This window comes from Panthera pardus, unplaced genomic scaffold, assembly GCF_024362965.1.
Source record: "Panthera pardus isolate Hobbes unplaced genomic scaffold, ASM2436296v1 HiC_scaffold_18, whole genome shotgun sequence".
Classification (NCBI taxonomy): domain Eukaryota; kingdom Metazoa; phylum Chordata; class Mammalia; order Carnivora; family Felidae; genus Panthera; species Panthera pardus.
Genome location: NW_026526743.1, coordinates 23,780,247 through 23,801,750, shown reverse-complemented (window position 1 = coordinate 23,801,750; position 21,504 = coordinate 23,780,247).

Genomic DNA, 21,504 nt, shown 5'->3' with positions numbered 1-21,504 from the left:
AATGGAAGGGAAGCAAAAATAATATAAAACCAGGGAAGGGGAGGAAATATAAGAGACTCTTAAATATAGAGAACAAATAGAAGGTTGCTGGAGGGGTGTGGGAGGGGAGATAGGTAAATCGGTGAGGGACATTAAGGAATCTACTCCTGAAATCTTTGTTGCACTATATGCTAACTAAATAGCATATTGGATGTAAGTAAGTAAATAAATAAATAATAAGACAAACTTCTGTTAAGCCTCTATATTTAGAGACATTTGTTACAACAGCAAAACTTAGAATGACCTGACTGATGCAATAAGTAAATAATATAGTTCTTAGAAGTCTTTATTTGTACCCTTGAAGTGCATCTTCCTCCTACGTCTCGTTTCTCTACAAGGCCAGGCAACCTAGCAACTGGTACCAATATCCATTGGTTTTCTTTGTAAAAATCTTAGAAAGAGAAATCTACAGCTCTGTCCAGACTTGTTCTTCTACCTCTGCCCTGCATCCCTAGTTGAGATCCAGTCAAACATTTGTCTAGTATGCTCTGGATCTATGTGACTATGCATTTCTTCTCTTTCTCCACCCACTTTGGACCAGAGGGAGCTTTTCCAAGACTATTTCAGCTTCTCAGTCTCATGTCAGATTTTTCATTGTATATTTTTCCAATTAAGTTAATTAAAATGCAAATCTCTTTGTATGAATAAGAGACCTCTACTTTCCATAACTGCTCAATAACTTTCAACTAAAAAGGAACTTTATTCCTCTTTTATTTGACTTCAAACATTCTTTGCTAAGCATTTTTAATTCTTACATAAAAGCAATGCAACCGGTTTCCCATACCATGAAAACATTTAGAACCTGTTTTTATGTGTATGTGTGTGTGCACGTGTGTTTATATATTTGTAATTTTTTAAGCTCTAGCAAGAACGTTATCTTTCCCCCCTAAAATCACTTTAAAGTCTTCAGCCTGGCTGAGCAAAACTAGCTGCAATTCTGGACTTAAAATAGTTACTTGTAATTACCTTCAAGTACAAAAAAAAATTTCTAATGCTTTGAATTCTTCTTCCACTGTATTGAAGTAAATAGAAGTAATTTATTATTGAAAGTGCTGCTGCTCTGCCAGTTTGGTGGGTGGGAATTGACATTTGGGATATTGTGTAATGTATAATGAGTATGAAATGAGTGGTCTGATCCAGTCAGCATCAAAGGCAATTTCCCTTGTAGGGTAAAATGCTTGCAAATTAAGTTGCATATCTTCACGAAGGCAGGGAATGGCATAGACTGTGGAAATATTGATTTTGATTCTGCTTTTCTTAGAAATTGTTTTGGATGTGAATTGAGAAACATATTTTCCCTGAGACAGAACCCTATATTTTCTGCCAGAGAGATGTTTGAAAGACGTCTTTGGTAAGGATTGTTTTTCAGATGCTATGGAAATAAAATCAATAGGGGCTAATTTCTACTTGTCACTTTCTATGAATATTGCCTGATGGGGCTGCAGACCAGCTACAAAATGAGGCTGGGGATTGCTGCTCCCTGCCTCTCCCCATCTTTTCCTGTCCAGCCTAGGGTATGCAGAAAGGTTTTGCCTAAAGGGAGGCCCAAGGTGGGACTTGCCCAGAAATGACAAGCTGGGAAAGTTATTGCTTGGCCATGTGGTGGAGAGGAAATAGCTGAGAAGAGGAATGGTATATGCAGCCTGCCAGGAGAAGATGGAAGAGAGAGTTGCTGCTTATAAAAAAGCAAAGTTATTGAGTTGGAGGGTTCCAACTTTAAGATGAAAGAATGTGTGAATTTACGTGGAAATCACAATGAAATGGGGCCAGTTTCTCACATCACTTCAGGAACTATCACATGCTCTCTTGCTTCAGTATCTCATTCTCCTTTTGACTCTTTTCCTGCCTCAATTGCTTTCAGGAATTATATTCCAGACCATGATAAGTAAATTATTTAAAGTTGTTGTCTATGGAATCTTCTCTTCCTTCTGACAAAACAACTGGTTTTCACAAATTCATTTAAGCCTGTTACAAATGTCAATCATTTCGGAGTGCTCTTTTGCTAAACTTCCTACACACTAGATAGGGAAAGTGAGGTCTTGCAGACTTATAGTGGGATACCTGTTCTCCCTACCATAGATTCAATCTTTGGGACTAAGTCACTGTCTTCATAAGTCCTCAGGAATACACCAGTTGCTTACTCCCTTGAAGTACCATACAAAGTCTGCTACCAAACTAGTAGGAGGTTAGGCCTCAATACACTGCTGGATATCCTCTGTAACCTGCCCTGTAACTATCTGACAAAATCTGGCTTCCATCCTTCTCTGACCTGTTCTGTACTGACAGGCCCATCACTGCTGGTTATAGCACGTGGACTCCTTTCCTCTGGCTCCCTATTAAGTTTTAACAATAAAAGACACTGGCAAGTGATGCAAGGATAGGAGGAGAGATTAAGGTATTTCCTTTCTCTAATCCATTCCTGCTTTAGATCCAGGCTTCTGGCAGTGGCTGATATTTCCATGATTGCAACTTATATTGAAAAGTGTTTCAGACTCTCCCTGGACCCCAGTAATGCCATTCCTCCCTTTAAGCCTTCATCCCTAGGGATGAAGAATAGTTTGTTGGGATGAAGAGAAGTTTGTTGCTCATCTCTGGATGCTTCAACATGTCTTGTTTTCTCTCTTAGCCCTACCCACAATGCTATAAGTGATCACTTAATTAAATTCTCTTAATTTGAGCCACCCAAGTTTCATTTTGTTTCCTGCTTATACTTAGTCTGATAGAAAAATGTAGTCTAAGAGCAGTATAAATAAGAAAACCTGGAGGTTTTAGTAGTCAGAGAAGACTTCCAGGGAAGGATAAAGCTTGAGTTATACCTTGAAGACATTGATTAGGGTATAAAGAATTATAGATAATGTGAAGGTTGAGAAAGGAATAGCTTGTATCTATCTGGATTCAGTGTTATGCCATTTACAACTAAACATGTGACTGGAACAAAAGAAATTATTGATTTTTATAACAAAATATCCAGGGGTTTTAGGCATGGTTGGATCCAGGAACTTAAACAAAATGGTAGGAATCAGTCTTGTTTCACATTTTAGCTCTGTTTCTTACTTATTGGGGTTATTCCATGGCAGGATTTGTCTTTTTGGTATAAAATTGGCCCCAGGGATCTCCAGACATATTTCATCTTGTTAGCTCATGGTTTCAGAAGAAACACAATGTTTTTTCTTCCAGTACTCAGTGTGATGTTTCTGAAAATACCCCATCAGCCCTGTTTGGGTCACACATGCACACACATATGCACACACACATATATGCATGCATGCATGTGACCAATAACTATGTCCAGGAAACTGGGGCAGCTAATGTTCTCATGCCTATGGTCAGGCAGTAGAGGTTTTGGGATTAAGTAAGCCACTGTGCTGAAAAGGGGTAGCTTCCAAAAGGAAAGGACATGGGGAAAATCACAGATGTTCTCTCAGATCTTAACTTCCTTACCTACCTGGGCTCAAAACCAACCCAAGCCCAGTGGAATGGTGAAAGCCATTCTCCAGAAAATAAGCAGATCCTGAGCCCAAACATGGTCCTCTAAGTCTATCAGAAGGGCTTGCATGAGATGTCATGACTTGGGATAAACACTTTGCTGAGTAAAAACATCCTCTGTCTCCTGAGACTATCTCTAAAACCTCTAGTCTATATTCCTATTTGACACAAAGGCCCAAATTCAATTCTGGAGGTCAGAGAATTGAAAGGGAAGATAGAAGAAAGAACATTTTTTCCATCCCCCATCCCCATTCTGATAGCCATGTTCACCTAGAGGGAGATAAGTTTAATGGCAGTCTCTTTTTTCTCCAACAATTTTAAAACTTGTGTTAGCATTTGGTCTAGAACCCTGGCTGATGAACCCAAGATTCATCTCCTTAATTTTATTTTAATCACCTCTGTCCTTAAGCAATCATCTAGTGACTTCCAAGGAAGTAGACTGTGGCTTCCTGGAACATTCATATTTTTACCAATTTAATGTATTGGTAGCTTTGAAGCAAAGCAACTGCCTGAAAGCAGTAGACCATTCAGCCAACCCTACTGAAAAGGACAATGCCAACTTCTGTGAATTTCACCTAGAAAATTTTCAAATGTGGAAAATGCATGTGTGTTGTGCTGCAGGGAGAAGTGGGGAGTGGAAAAAGAGCAGAGAGGCACACATTTGAGGGAAGAAGAATCTGTTTCTAAGATGCTGTAGCTTCAAAGGCACTTTTCTAGGTAATCTTAAGAGATAATAGGCCTTAGAGCCATATATGTCCAACTATTTGTTTAATAGCTGGTTTTATAAGCCAGTATTCATCTTTGATTTTTTTCTTGGTCAATTCAACATCATTACTTCCCCCATAAAACAAGAATACTACCATTTGCCAGTTAATGGTGTTGTGTGTGTCCAGATCCAATCAGGAATCCCAGGCTGAAGTGTTTTTCCTAAGCCATGAACATTTACTGCCATCATGGAGTGCCCCTTTCCAGTTTTTCCGGCAATCCAAAAAAGTCACCACACACCAGAGATATGGTGGCATGCTTAACTTGAAACCCATGACCCTCAGAATTCCCAGGATGGTTCAGAGTGAGGGTCTTATTCTCGAATGAAGAGTGGCAGTGATTTGCAGGGCACCAGAGAATCAGCCAAGAGATTTCTGCATACTGGCTCTAGGCCAGCCTCACACTAGGCCTTCAAGAGGAAGGACTTGGAGAAGATAAAATCAAGTTGATGTTGGACATGAAGTGCTGCCAGGAGCTCCCATTTACTTGAATCCTGCCCAAGCCGTTTGAAGCAAGGTCTATTCTTATCTCTGTTTTACAGTGGAGAAAACTGGGACTTGGAGAGGGGTAGGAATTTGAGGCTAAACTGAAGATTAGTGGAGCATCAGGATTGGAACCCAGGCTTTGCTCCTACAAATCCTGAAAGTCTGACTACTCTGAGTCCTGTTACAATCTACTGAATAAGGCAACTTTCGAGCAAGGCTACCTTTTCCTAACAGATAGAATGCTGGCAGTAGGTATGAAACATTTGATTACCCAGAATATTTACCAAATAACATTTCTGGTTAATGAAGACATTCTTTGAAGGAGAATGGGGGCAAGAGGGAGGATAGAAGTGCTAAGCACAATTACCAACTTCTGTGAGGGTGTACTAGGCTCAATGATGGCCCTCAAAAGATGTCCATGTCCTAATTCCTAGAAAGTGTGAATATGCTATATTAAATGGTGAAAGAAACTTCGTAGGCATGATTAAGTAGAGTAACAGGTATGATTAAGTTAATGCTCTTGAGATGGAAAATTATCCTGAATTATTTTGTGTTAGCACAATTCAGTCATAAGAGTCCTTAGAAGAGGGAAACTGAGGCTATGCTGGTTGCTGGCTTTAAGATGGAGGAAGGATCCAGGAGCCAAGGAGTGCAGGTGGCCTTGAGAACCTGCCCCAGGAGTAGACAGATTCTCCCCTAGAGCCTCCAGAAGGAACCAGACCTGCTGACACTGTGACTTTAGCTCAATGAGACTGATTTGGGATGTCTAATCTTCATAACTAATACAATACTCTTGTGTTATTTTAAGCCAGTAAACTTGTGGTCATTTTTATAGTGGAAGTAGAAACCAACACAATGCACTTCTAAACTCTAAGTGCAAATGAACCATCTAGGATATTGTTAAAATGCATATTCTTAGGCAGCAGATCTGGGTTGGGGTCTTAGATCCTGCATTTCTCACAAGCTCCCAGCAATGCTGAAGGTGCTGCTCCATGGATCATGCTTTTGAGAAAGAGGGATTTGCATCTCCCTTAGTCATCATAGTGACCATGAAATGATCTTTAGTTTTCATTTTACACTTGAGGAAATTGAGACTGAAAATTTAAGTAAGTGGTTTAAGGCCAAACAGGTAGTAAATTGCAAAGTATGGAACTGAATTTGATCTTGTCAGGGTTTAAAACTGATGCTCTCTCCACTAAGTTCCCTAAAACACAGGTAATGTAGGCCATGGAGGACCAGGCAGCAGATTGTCCTTATGTCCTTATGACATTAAGAAATTCTGTCTTCACTGGGGCAAAACTGAAAGAAGGTTTGAGGGGCGCTTGAGTGGCTCAGTTGGTTAAGCATCCAACTTTGGCTCAGGTCATGATCTCACAGTCCGTGAGTTTAAGCCCCAAGTCGGGCTCTGTGCTGACAGCTCAGAGCCTGGAGCCTACTTCAGATTCTGTGTCTCCCTCTCTCTCTGGCCCTCCCCCCATTCATGCTCTGTCTCTCTCTGTCTCAAAAATAAACATTTAAAAAATTTTTAAAAAGAAAGAAGGTTTGGAATCTGGGTAGAATTTATTGGATGGTAACAGTGGGTCAGGATGTGATCAGTGCGTGTTTGTGGTCACATAGATATGATTAGTCCCTTCACATAGGATGGCAATTGAGGCTCAATGCATTTTATTTGCCTCCAGTAAAGGCAATGTCTAGTTTTTAACTAACAGAATGTAAGCAAAGTCAGCCTTTCAGTTTGGGAGATTACATTAGTTATGAAGAACACCATGGGCTTTTTCATCCTGTAATACCTTGCTTGTCCTGGGTTTGCACTGGAACTTTCTTCAGCTAGAAAGCCCTTCTTTAATGTTTTTCTTTAAACCTTTTGAAAAATACTCATTTGCCTTTGAACAAACAATATCTGGTGATTTGTCTCTGATGCCTATCACACTTATACTAACTAGCATCTCACACTTCTTTAACAGATCATTAGCTGTGTGAGACAGGAACTGTGTGGATTTCCTCACTGCTGCCTTCCCATGGGGAGTTTGTACCCACCCAGCACATAATAAGAAAATATGTGCATGGCTGGATGGGTGTATAGGTAAGATTTTCCCCTCGTGCTAGGTCAAAATTTCCTTGAAAGTGGAGACAAATTCTCAAACTTATGTCATCTATACCTAGGTTTTCCATACGTACAATCAAACATGAACCATAATTTGGGTTTAGAGCATAGTCACTGTTTTTCATGTTTTTGTGATCTGCTTTGGGAAACAGCAAATGTAAACCTCTGTATTTGACATCAGAAGTGCAGAGTTCAAGCCTTGGGCCTGCCACGTCTTTGCAGAATAACGATGGTAATGTGGTTGTACTTCTCTGAACCTTCATTTTCTCTGCCATCAAACACAGAGTTGCAAATGTGTGGATGATATAAAAGTACTTTCAAAGCTCTAAAGCCCAAGTAAAAACTCCCTCTAGTGTTTTGTCTGCAGTAAAGCAGCATCAAATGTTGCTTGATTTAAAGTTTGTAGCTGGGTTAACATTCCTGATTCTTTATCTAACACTGGCATCTATTACTATGACCTCAGAGTTGCTGAGAATAGCAGTTTTTCAGGGCCTGAATTGAAGAAGAAGGAGAAGAAGGGGAAGGGGAGGGGGAAGGGGAAGGGGAAGGAGAAGGAGGAGGAGGAGGAGGAGAAGGAGAAGGAGGAGACAAGGAGGAGGAGGGAGAAGGGGAGAATAGGCAACATTCCAGAGGCAGAATCAGGCCACTCTGGTTTGCATACCCATTTGGCCTTACAAATATTGTGACCATGGGAAAAATCACCCATACTCTGAGCCTCTGTCTTACCATAAATTTCATGGGATAGTATCAGTACCAATCTCACAACACCATTTACATGCACCACAGATAGATCAGACAACAGTCAGTAAACCATATTTATTAGTTGGCTTGAGGAATCCAGTGATTCTAACTTGATGGATTGAGGTCTAGCTTTGTTTGTTTCTACTTTTCTGTTTGCTGGTTTCCACATGTGATCTGAGCTCAGCTGCCTTAAGAAAATCCAAGGCCTAGTATCTTCTAGAATTTCCTAGCTCTTTATTTACCCAATTTAATAATTATTTTTTTGGGAAAGAAGTAGACAAAAACATTTCCTTTTATTTCTACCTCAGTAGAACTGATAATGGAAAGTAGAAAAACAGCCTTACTTATTTATTAACACAGAAAATCAAAACATTAAAACCCAACACTATAGGAAGTTTACAAACAGAATAGAAATGAGCTCTCCATGGGGCACCTGGCTGGCTCACTTGGTTACGTATCTGACTCTTGATCTCAGTTCAGGTCTTGAACTCAGGGTTGTGAGTTCAAGCCCTTCATTGGGTTCCATGCTGGGTGGGGAGTGTACTTAAAATAAATTTTCAAAAAGCTCCCTGGAAACAGTGTGGTGTCCTTTTCCTGAAACAAAAAAATGTGTTTCCCCTTTGCAATTAATACCCTGTTAGCAAAAAACATATGAAAAGAGATGACTAGGTGAATCCTGAACATTGATTTCCTCCCATTTCATTGAAAGGGGAAAAAAAACCTTAGATTTGTTGTTGTTGTTGTTGTTTCATACTTACAACTGGACTTCTATGCAATTGCAACCTCCCCAAGTGGTTAAAACCCACAACACCCCACGTCTAAAGCAAACTTTGTTCTTCTGCAAAGGGTTCCCAGAGGCATGTTTATTGTCCAGGTCAATTATCTCCTGCCCTCACTTCCCCTTGCCAAAATACACTTGTAAAATATCAGATCTGACACTTTGTTGTAGCATTTGCAATTTAACAGTCTTGCTGCTTTCATCCATGGACTGTTAGATTCATGGTTTTATTTTGTGTTTTATCTTTTTTTCCAATCAATAAAGCCATATAGCTAATGTTTAAGATCCTACAGTAGATACTGAGGCCAGCAGACAGTATATGCTAATCAATTTTTAATTATGAATTTAATTTTATATGATGCCATTTAATTTTATTAGATGTATTAAAGTGAAGCCGTCAGATCACAGGCTCTACTCCTGGGGCCAGGGCAAGAAATGTCCCAGGGGCTGCATGCAGGTGTATGACATTAAAAAGATCATAAACTAGTATGTAGAGTATGTATTGCAACGTGCATATTGTTGCATATTGTGCACATAAATGTTACATATGCTTCGGTGGCTGGAAAGACTTCCTCACTGGCAACATCTGACTAACAGAGCTGCTGTGCTCGTTGTAGCTCAGAGACCGCATGGGGCAATGGACTGTGAGCTGACTGCAGACCCAGCATTGCTACAGACTTGTCCATGGCCTTAGTTTTTTTAAGTATGTTATTTTGATTCTCTGAGCCCCAGATTCTTCATTGGTAAAATTAGGATCATGGCAGTTAGAGTTTTTGAATAAAAACAAAAAGCAATACAAACTCAGTCAGGCCTATTAGCATTAACCTCCCTGCTCTTGGAAATTTAAAAAGAAAGGAAGAAAGAAAGAAAAGAAAAGGAGAAAAATGAGCAGTGTAAGGGATACTGTTGGTACTTTGCCTGCATTCCCTCAGATGCCTCCCCCTGGTTTCCTTTTCTTTCCCTTCCACCAGCCTGAACCCTGCCTCAGGCTAGGGCCCCTTTACCTTGGACAGCAGAGACTGGAAGCATGTTTATGCCACACCAACAAACTCCCAGGGGTTGCTTGTATTCCAGAGCCCTCCTCAGGATCCTCCCTTTCCAGGTCTCACTTCCCCTACTTCCTATGAGATTCTTCAGAGTGTACTTTCTTAGTAAATCCCTTGCACACAAATCCTGGATTCAGTAAATGAGAAAGCCAGACCTAAGACAGGGAAAAGGAGCTAGGAGACAGATTGTGTTACCAGCCAAGAGAAATCTTGATCCAAATACAGTTGAAAAGGCAGAGATATTTTACTGCAAGAGTTCTTCATCAGTGATCATGTGCAGGTGTGCCTGTGTGAATGTGTGTACAGAATGTTAAAGGTTGTTTCTCTAGTAACAGGCTTTGAGACTCATGAAAAAGGAACCAAGTGGGATAGAATGGCATTAAGATAACATCCAATTGTCTCAGAAACAGCATTGTCAGAGGGAATCTATATTCCTGTGTAAGAATGACTTGCCTGAATTTCCAGAACTGACCACAAATGCCACATGTAGTCAACCATCAATCAAATAGAAAGGTCTCACTGCATAGAAAATAGAATGTGGAGCTTCCTAAAGTGGAATATAAATCAATTGAGCAGAGCAATGTAATAACCAATGGCACAAAACTGTATCAAATATGTTTCAGAATGTCAGAGAAATGTACAAAGTTGCTTAATGTCTTACTTTCTACTTTGTTTTCATTACCATGAGGCAAAAGGAACACTCTTTGGACTCATGGAATTTTGAAGACCTTCTTTCAAGGTATTTTTTAACCAGTGTCTTTGGGCAGACTTAAGTCTACTTGAGTAACATTAACCCAAGGTTTGGTTTGCTGTCTTGTCTCCAGACAACATGCTATTTCATGTGTGTCTCCCAAATGAAGCTCTTCAATTTTTTCATTCATTCAGTACATGGTTACTGAGCACCTTCAACGTGCAGACTCTTCTTCTAAACCTGTAACCTTGTTTACTGAGCAAGTACCTCCAACGTGTCCACACTTTTCTAAGCACAGGGTGATCAGAAATGAACAAGGAATCAAGGTCCTGTCTGGGAGATGAAGTCTACTGAGGGGAGAATGTTAGTAAATGAAACAATTCCTGGTAGTGGTAAGCACCTCACAGGAAATGAAAGTGATGCGTTGGTAAGTAGAAATGAAGGTTCAGGGACATTTTGAGGAGTGGGCATTTTACCTGAAAAGGAGCCAGCCATGAAAAGGGAGGGGGGAGTCTGAGCCAGGGATAAGGAGAAGTAATTGAGCTGGAGACAAGGTCAGTATGGCTGATGCAAGGTGGGCAAAGTGGAAGCTGGTAGAAAGTAACGTTGGAAGATGGGCAGGAGCCAGACTGGCAGAGCCTTGTGGCTGTTGTGGAGAGGGGGCTTCCATTTCATTTAGCTTGTCACATGAAGCCCTGTGCCCAATCATCTGGCATGCCCTACATGATCTCTCCTCAGGAGAAGACTCGAGTGTGTCTAAGTACTCTAAATGGTTGTAGGTTCTGTAAATTAGCAGGTAAGGGATGTGTCAGAGAGTAGACCATTCCCTTCAAGTTAGCAACATCCTCTTGGCTAGATCTTTGGGCTGAGACCTGTGACTTCTATCATCAGAAGATCTACCAGACAGAGAGTCTCTGTCCGAACCTCAGCCTGGAGAACCCCATTCTCCTTTCATGGCAACTCATCTTGGATCACATTCTCTATATGCATATTCTAACCTACTTTTCTCTTGTTATTTCACTTCAAAAGTAGGGACTGTGCCTTGCCGTTTTCTATGCTAGGTGCACAGTAAGCACACACTAAATCTGAAGGTGCAGACTCAAAGTCCAATGCAAAACCAGGTAGGCAGAATGGATGAGCAAAGAGGCCCAGGCAGGTCCTCTGCAGTCTAGGAGGTGAGATCTTGGCAACAGAAGTCAGCTGCCGGCCATTTGGACATATCTACCTGGCATTGTCAAAACAACTGATTTTTCATGAAAAACTGGAAGTCCATCTTATTACATGAATTCTTTTGATTTGTGAATATTGATGGGTATTTCACATTTTAACATTGTGCAGGTGAGGTATGTCTATCAGCCAAATAATTATAGCAAACACTTACAAAGTGATGAAAGGCACTTGTATGAACATTGCCATGTGTGCTAACTTACATAATTCTAACAAGTCTGTGAAGTAGTCACCATTTTTACCCCATCTTATAGATCAGAAAACTGTAGTGCAGAGAGGTCATGTAACTTGTCTAAAGCCATTCAGTAAGTAACTTATGGGTGGGGACCTGAAGCAAAGATGTGTGGCTCAGAAACCAAATGCTATCTGCAGGCCAGGCATATATGACTTTTGCTTGGAGTCTCCCAGGCCTGCCTGGTCCTGGCCCTGGCCCTGTACAGCAGCTCTGATACTCCTCTATGCCTCTACAACCTGCTTGGGAAATCAGCCTGAAGACCAAAACTAGCTGATGAAATTGAGCCAGGAGTGTCTCCTGGAAGGAGAGAAGCTTCACTTTGAGTGTTTTGGGTTCTTCGGGGGCTGAAGTCAAATAGTAACCCATTTACCTGGCATTGGTGCTCTGACAGCAAGGAAGCATGCAGCAGAAGGGGCCCTGAGGTGGTCCTTTGTTCCATCATGTACCAGCAGTATGATCTTAGGCTGTATGGTGGTAGAAACACAGGACTGGGGGCCCAGTCTCAGGCTCTGCATACTTTGTGCCCTTCCAGTAAGTTAAGTCATGTCTCTGAAACTCACCAACAAATGAGCAAAATAATCTTTACCTTGCAAGATTGTTTTCTGTGGAAGGTAAGTTACCAAGGTGAGACAGAAGAGATGCTGCCTAGGGTGTAGAAATGAATGTGGCCAACCATGTACTTGCAAGACCCTGACAGTGAGATTCTCCAATTTTGCACCCTAGGTGGCACTCTTGCCTCACCCGAACTTGGTTCTGAAGAAGGTAATGCAAGTAGAGGGCTTAGCATCAGGCCAGGCCTCTAGGCTCCTTGATAACTGTAAGCTGTTGTTATCTACTGGTTAGATTGTCTAGGATGTTTTCTCATCTGCAAAATGAGAATGAGAGAGTGGAACAACTCTCTCACAGGCTTGCAATGATTGTGTGGGACACGTGAGACAGTCCATGGGGCATGGTGTCCTGCACACAGTAGGAACACAAAAAGGGCATTCTCAGGCCTTTGGGCAGCCCAAACCTTCTGCCTCACAGGCAGGGCCCAAGCTCAGTCAGGCAGTGTGAGTACCTGAAAATGTGTGGCACAGATGGTTTCTTTACCAGTGCATTGCCAGCCCTGACAATACTATTTGGATGTGTCTTTCAGTCTGAAAAATAGCTCTGAGTGATAAGCATTTCTGCCCAATTTCTTGTGGGTAGCACACTATGAGGATTGAATATAGCTAATTTTGAAAGAAGATTATACAAGAGTGTGTTTCCTCTCTCAGAGAATTCTTGGGAAAGCCATGACCCTACAGCTTTCCTAACAGGTTGAGACAACATAGAATATGAGGGAGAGGGCAGGAGCATATCTGTAATCATTGTGGCAAATCTGCAGCTGCTGGGCCTGACTTCACCTGAACCAGCATGCACAGTGTGTGGTGCTGTGCCCTGAGGAGAGGTATCCACATATACCATTCCTCATCCATTCAGCCCGTTTCTCCTAAGTGTAAGCTCTGTGTCGGCACTGTGTTGGAAACTGGATGAGGGAACAGAATGGCACAGACTTTGTCCTTGGTCATCTCACAGAGGAAGAAGGCATTTAGTCAGTAAAGGCGGTAGCAGCAAAACTCTCTGATACAAGGGAAAGGAGAAGCCAGGTACACCACATGAGCTGCCCTGCCATATTGTAAACTCTTCAAAACACATATTTTATACATCTTCACAGGAGTAACCAGAGCCGAGGGCCCAACGTGTTTCCGATGAATATCTGTTGATTAACAATGCACATATACAACAATGCAAAGGTATTTTAAATTTAGAAATTCCAACACACAAAATTACCAGAATAAAGACACTTTATAAAAGAACACTTCACTTGCTCAGAATATTTGCCACACAGTAAGTCACCATCACTCACATGTTAAAAAAAATGGGTGGTGGCCATGAAGGCTTTCAGGAGCCTGAAAACGGGCAAATGATGTTGCCCTTCCAAACATGGGACATTAAAGCCAGTCTTGGATTTAATAAATATGTATACAAATTCTTCTGGGGGAAGCTGTGCCTCCTGAGAGGCTTTGTGTTCAGAACGGCCAGAAAAGTGGTAATAGCCAAGTAATTCTGGAAGAAATCATGGCCCCAAAGTGCAGGGAAGGGAAACCAGCAGGACTCAGCATAGGTCACTCATGTCATGAGTTTTGAGCAAATTTCCCAAACTGGGCTATGCTTGGATGCTTAGGAAAGCAGTTAGTTTCTTGGGCATCCTCAATCAAGACAGGGTTGTAAAATGAGTCTGCTAGTTTCATAGTGGGATGGGAAAATGGAGAGTGTGAAACCTGAAAAAAAAAATTAAGTGCTGTAAAGAATGCTGAAGAATTGAGCAATTAGGAACACATGAATGGATGCTTTAGAAATGACAGTAATAATTATTCCTTGAATTTATACAACTTATATAACTTTGCATTTCACACATATTATCTCATTAATCCTCATTTTTAATAATTTAAAATTGAGTTTGTGTGCGTGTGACTTTTCAGTGAAGCTTCATAACCACACTGGGCTACTTTCACAGGACCACAGAGACCTTTGCAGAGACATTGTAAAGATTTAACCTAAATCATGAAGTAAAGAAATAACATAGATGTGAAAAAAATGAGCCACTAGTCTCTGCCTCCCTCACTAAATACCAGGAATCCATCTTGCCCACTGAGCTCCTGCAGCTTGACTTAAATTTGCCTTTCCCCAAGTCTTTGGACTCTAGTGGTAGCTTTGTGTGCATGTTTCTCACATCCTCTGGGACCCCTGAAAGATATGGGGCCATGTCATTCATTTCTGAGCTTTTGGTGCTCAGTTGGATACTAAATAAAAGCATAAAAATGAATACTAATGTAAGTAGTGCCTACTAATATTTCTGTACTGGGAAGTTGTTTCTTCTCTTAGGTGCATAAGCCACATATTCCCAACTTGACTTTATTTTCCTGAAAACAGGGACTATGTGTCATTCTTTCCTTTTTGCCTCTTTCTACATTTGATAAGGTACTGACAGATGTCAGATGCTCAATAAATGTCTGTTGGATTAACTGAAATTTGTCTCCTGATTTGAAGAGCAACCATGAAAGACCAGCAGAAAAAGACACATTTAGGACCTCCATCTTCCTTTTGGACCTAAGGTGGTCTTGGTTTAGATGTCCCTCCCAAATAGAAATTGAGACAAGGGTGTGTACAGGTAGCTTAAGTGGACAAAATTAGGGAAGGGATGGCAACCAGTAAGGCATGTGTCCATGGGCAACTGGAACTGAATCCACTGGGGGACTTGGAGAAAAAGCATAGAACACACACTCGAGTTGTCCCACCTTAGGGACCAGGCTGCTGAGATATTCATCCACCACTTCCTGTCAGTAATTTTTAGGCTGCTTCTAGTTCATTGCCTAGCACTTTGAACCTGATACCATCCTGGCAGCCAGAGGGAGTTTTCAGGGAAAAGAATTCTGGTCCTGGCTGTTGGGAGTGAGTCCAGAGTACACAGAAATGGTGAGCACTGTGGAGAGACAGACAAGCACTGATGGCATCTGCTGTAATTGCCCTTCACATTTGGAGCCACATGACATATGGGGCCCAGAGCTTGACCATGAGTCTTGGATTCCAGTTCTGGGTCAGAGGTCTCAGGATTTGACTTTCTCTCTGCTTTCCCAAAACAAATAGAATGCTCCCCATCATTCTGTGGATTGAGAGCTTCATGGCATGGGGGGAAAGGCCTATAAGGGCTTTGTGTGAATGAGAAACACTGGTTCAGGGTCCAGGATCCTGGCTTTCATCTGGGTTCTGCCTTTAATTAGCTGTGTGGCTAAATAAATGGCTGGTCCTCTCTGGGTTTCTATTGAGGACAGTCTGCATGGCATATAAAAATCCTCTCTCCTTGTTTTGGTTTGCTCAGCAGACTATATAACTCTCCTCTCTGGATGAATTCCACCCCCCCGCCCCCACCCAACCATTGGCACTTTTTGAGTAATTATATAAGTAATACATAATATACGTTAATTGTACATGAGCCATTAGAAAAATGTAAGTAAACATCCCATAATCTGATGGCACAGAGAAAACAACTATACAGTTTTTGATGCACATCCTTCATAGACACACACCATACAAACACACACACACACACACACACACACACTCTCTCTCTCTCTCTCTCTCTCTCAACATTATTGATATGCTACAATGTTTTAAAACCTAACCTCTTGAGACACCAAGGTGAACAAAACAAACAAGCCTGCTGGAATTTCATTCGAGGCCACAGAAAATAAGCACAAAAATAACAATTTCAAATAATTATAGTACCAAAAAGTGATATGATGAAAGAGATACAAATTCCAGTTAAATACAAAGTGGTATTCTGCTATTCTCCTTAGAAAAGTTGGCAGGATCAGCTGAAATAAGACAAGTCTATCAAGATTTAAATAGTCTTTGTCATTCAGGGCTTCTTATAGTCGTATTTAAAAATATTTTTATTCCTTTTCTCAAATACACTAAAAAATAGAGATCAGTGTGTTGTTTGCCAAAATGCTCCTGAATATAAACATAAACCAAGCTAAGGGGACATTTTACCACTTAAGGCCATAAACCACCCTAGATTAAAACAGCAGGGATATATGAAATATGATCTGCATACTTTAATTAAGTGAGTGACCTTGATCTGTTGTTCCCAAAGTACCCCCCACCCCCACCACCAACGATGAGTACCAAGCTCTTAGCTATTTTTTTTCCTATAATTATTTGGTGGTTCTCTCTGCATGAAGCACTCTCTCCCTCATTATTTCAGGTCTTGGTTCAAATATCACCTTGTCAGAAAGGCTTTTCCTGACAAGAAAAGTAAAAGAGCCCCACTCTCCCTACCACCACACACACACACACACACACACACACACACATTACATTGTTTTTCAAAGCCTTATTTGTTTGTTTGCCCCATGCCCCAATCTGTAAACCCCATGATTGCCAAGTCTTAGGGAACTAGAACATCCCTAACACATGGTAAACACTCAATAATGATTTTTATTGCTATCATTTGGTGGGAGTGGGTGTTTCAAGTCAGCAGGAGGAGGTCACTTTAAGTTGAAGGAGGTTAAGAAAGACCTGTGTAGGATGTCAACATATGAGCTAAAATCTGCATGACAAGAAGACACCCACACAAAGGTCTAGCTTGGGGATTGGTAAACTATTTCTACAAAGTGCAACATAGTAAATATTTTTGCTTTTGGGTGCTACATAGTATTTCTGTCACTTCTCCTTAAAAAAAAGTGAAAAATGGGGCACCTGGGTGGCTCAGTTGGTTGGGTGTTTGACTTCAGCTCAGGACATGATCTCACAGTTTGTGAGTTTGAGCCCCAAGTCAAGCTCTGTGCTGACAGTTCAGGGCCTGGAGCCTACTTCAGATTCTGTGTCTCCCTCTCTCTCTGCCCCTCCCCTCCTCACTCTCTGTCCCTCTCTCTCTCTCTCTCTCTCCCAAAAAATAAAAAGTAAAAAAAATTTTTTTCAATAAAAAAAGTGAAAAATTTTAAATGAATGTTCTTAGCTCATGGGCTGTACAAAAGCAGGTTGTGGATCATAGTTTACAGACTCTTATCCACAGGGGAAGCATTCTGTGGGGGAGGGAGACAGCTCATGAAAAGATGGTGTGCACTTGGAATATTTAATAGAGAGAAAGAAGGCCAGTGTGGCTAGAACATAGCCACCAGGACCCAGCCAGGGAGTGGAAAGAAAGCAGTCCAAGGAGGTAGGAGGATCCCGAGGAATAGGGCTTTGCAGGACCTAGGAAGACATTCTATTTGATTGTAAATGCAACAGGAAGCCACTGGAGGAATTTAAGCACAGGGCTAAGATGATGCAATTTATGTTTTACAAAAGATCTCTCTGGCATCTGTTTGGAAAAAGCATATGATGGGAGGAGGAAGGGCAGTGAGCCCAAGTAGTGGTGAAACAGGAGGCCACTGAGAGTGAAGGAGCCATGGTGAGGAAGAGTCTTAATCAGACTTGGGACACAGCTGGCACTACACAGGTTTTCAACATGCTTCTTTGCATTTCGCAAAAATAGTTTCCCGTGACGCTTAATACCCTTTTCCACATTCTTTTAAAAGTCTGCAGAATATCATACGGTATTATTATTTAGTTCAGCCATCTCTAAAAGGCGGGCATTGAGGTTGTTTCCAAATATTTTGTATTAGGAATAATCTCCCCACAGTGTTTGATTTGCTCAATCTCTCAGACTCACCAAGATAGTCTCATTAAAATGGTCTCTAGTGGCCTCTGAGGGCTCCCATATTTTCTCCATTTTAGGAAGAGCTGGAAGAGCAAGTAAATTATGCTTTCTGTCTGGATCTCTCCCAGAAGTCTTGTAGTGGTCCACAGTCCAGATTAGCCTCCCTTTCATGTCAGCATGTGCTTTCCTCTTCACCCCTGAACCTTCCTGCTACCTTTTGCTACTCCCTATTTTTCCCTAGAACAATTCCCTTGGACTGCATCTCCTTCCAAATTCTTACCTTCCTCAATCAACTTCATTTTGTTGCCTGGGGATCATTTTCTCCCCAAGTCTGCAATAACAGTGAACTAGAGAACAAATGGCTTAGGTTGACCCAGTGTGGCCCTCGCTGGCAGTTGACTCCTCCCTCTACCCTCTCAAATGATGCTTCCCAGTGATGGCTCTCCACTGCCTCGTGGCCCAGACCTCTTCCCATAACTGATCCCATTCTGTGACTCGGTTTCCTTCCCTGGTGACTGGTCTTCCTCTGTGATTGGTCAGCCCCAGTGACCGACCCTTCCCATCTGAACTTTACAGTCAGAGTCTGTGAGTACCTCAGAGAGGGTCCTTATCCTACTTCAGGTAGGAAACTATGACAGTTTCACATGTTGCACAGCTGGAACAAGCTGTGGGGGAAGGAAACCCAAGCTTCAGTCCCCTGGCGCTGCCTGCTTGTAAAAACTGCACTGCATGGGGCATTCTAGTCATAATTCCAGGAAGTAAAGTCCCCATTCAGAGGCAGCAACTGAGAAAAGAAAGAAACCCAGGTGTTTCTGGGCGGGCTAATGTTGATTTTCTTTCACACTCCCCTCTTCTTTTGTTTAGTTTTTTTTTCCCCTTGTTCCCCTTCTCTTCATTCAAACTAATTTTACATTCACTGTTCTTATAGAGAATAGTGGTCTGGGCTGAGCTGGAGAGTTGAAGGAGGCTAAGGGAAAGCAAGAGACATGGGCATTTTAAAGGTCTCTGAGATGGGATTATGAACCTCTAGTACTCCCAGAATGGAAATGGAAACCCCAGAAAAGTTGGACAATCTGGACTCAAGACCTATGCTAATTTCTATGTGGACACACACATCTCTGGTATGGAATCTCCCCAAATGCAGAAAATGATAGTCTGGAACATTGGGGTAGAGATTCTGGGGGTAGGGTAGTCCCCCAAAGCCCAGGGTGGGCAGAAACTGCCATCTCTGATTGCCCACAGTGAACACACAATACAATCTCTACAGCTCTGGACTGACAGACACTGTTGTCTCTCCTGCCTAGACACAATAGTCCTATGGTGGTCCAGGACAGGTCTGATATATTCACTCCTCATACTGCACAACTGGGCAGACACCTTTGTCCCTCACAAGGCAGGACTGTGCACACACTATATTCCCTACAACCTAGGTCTATGCAAACAATGCCTCCCCTCACAGCCCATCATGGGAGAGACACAGTAGCCCCTCATAGCTCATAAGTGAGAAGACACTGAAGTATCTCACAGCTCAAGATTGGAGCCCAGAGGACTGAGAGGGTGGCTAAAAGAGGCCTTGTTAACAGAACCATGGGTATTCAGAGTGTATGCACCATGACTGATGATCAGTAAGAACCAGGTAACTCTGCAGATGTCAGTGTGGACAGAGGCTGCCCCAAGGATAAAACCCCTTCCTCCTCAAAACTAATGTTTCAAAGTCAGGTGAGCCTGGCATATTTAGATATTATTCTGGGGACAAGAATATTTTGGGCTCAATTCATCTGGAATTAACTGTGGTGATCACTTCTGCAATGGTTATGTTATAGAAAAAATATATTAGCACATTTGTGCACACTTGGATTTTAGAGAATTAAAATAAGCAGCCTTCCACATTCTCCTAGGTTTCATAATCTTTTACCTCCATTTTAGAAGATCGCTTTGGGAACATATGGAGAAGGATGCCCTGAATTTGCTTGTGTGCTGCCCTCTCACAGGACTGCTCCCATTGCCAGGAAATTTGGGATGTTTGGTCCTCAGTACCCAAAGAAAAACCTTTCAGAGAAATCAACTTCACTATTCCCTCCTCCAGCATCCTTAACAGGTTTTCATGGAGTACTTCAGGTAGTGTGGGGTACATGTGATACTGAAGCTTGATTCCCCCCAAAGATGTTTCTTCAGCCACCTGTTTCTACCAGGAAACAGTCCTTAACTCTATCTTTGACAAGAGAGACCTTCATTCTGAGTGCTGCTCTCTTGTTGCTCCTTTCTCTCTGTGTTTAGACAGAGACAGTAGATTTGTGTTTTATTAAACTGTGGTAGGCCCAGCAAAATCAATTAGCAAGCATAATGATCAACAGTAATCATGATGACTACCATTTACAAAGCTCATATTATGTGCCAGGCACCACACAAGTACCTTATGTACATTATCTCACTTTATCTTGACACAACGAGATGAGAATTATCTTTTGCACTTTACAAATAAGGAAGAGACAGAGAGAGGTTAACTGGCATGCCCAGCCACAGAACTGCTAGTGTCAGATAAGGATTTAAAAGCAGGTTTTATGCAATTCTGTAGATATTGCACAAAGCTGCTGTGGAGCTGCAGCTAGGTCTTGCACATCACACCTCAGGCGACTTCAAGGAGTTTCCAGGAACTCCAGTGAGTCCAAAATTCGTCCTAGAATGCGGGTAGAAGGGGGAATGTGGGCTGTGAACAACCTGGGAGGGGACCCTGTGAATGATTTGTGTGTCTTCCTTTCCACAAGTGGGTAATTTGGTCTCCTTTCTCATTTTGCTTCCTGCTTTTGTTTTTTAATTTGAAATAACACCATCCAGTTGGCAAAGCCTGTGGGGAAAACCATTTTATTACTTTTTCTAAATATAATGTGAAAAAGTTGCTGACCCAGAGCTCTGTAGCAGGAACAAATTGTGCAAGGTCTTTTAAGAAGAGGATAGATGGCCATCTGGGATCATAGAGACAGGGCTCTCCAGAACAGGCTTCTGTAGAGAAGTTAATGCCCACATTTTTGTTCTTTTCTTGATATAGTCATCATGTTAGAGAAAGAAGGAGCATATTTCACTAACTGTGTTTGAACTTTGTGATACTATTTGCAAGGACAGCCTCTGAGCCCTAGTGAAAGTCACACTTCCTCCATGAAGCATTCACTGAGTCTCATCTGCCAAAGGGACAGACATTCTGCATTTTGTGGCATCATTGTACGCTGTCTTGACTGTTTCCATTTTTTTTTTTTTGTCTATATTTGTCTTTGTTTTCTGGGGAGGCAGGAGCTGGGTTTCACTCTTTTTTTTTCCCACTCGCTGAGTTTCTACCAGTGATTAGCGTGTGGTCAGTTCTCAGTAGTCATTTATTGTTTGATAATGCCTATCTGAGTCCCAAATCCACTCTTTAAATAGGAGCAATGATACATGTATACCCCTTATGAGTGTCAGAAGTATTAAAGATAACGTTCGTAAAGCATTCATCACATTGCCTGCTATGCAGTAGACAATTAATTAATGGTGACTATAATAATGTGTTTCAGAAATAAATAGTTGCAAATGGAACTCAAGTTGTTCTCCTTCAGGGAGTGGGATTATGTCTCCTGAAACTCGTCGGCGGTCAGTCATCTGTGTCTTCATTTAACTTTCTTATCTATCCTAAACCACTCACTGATGAGA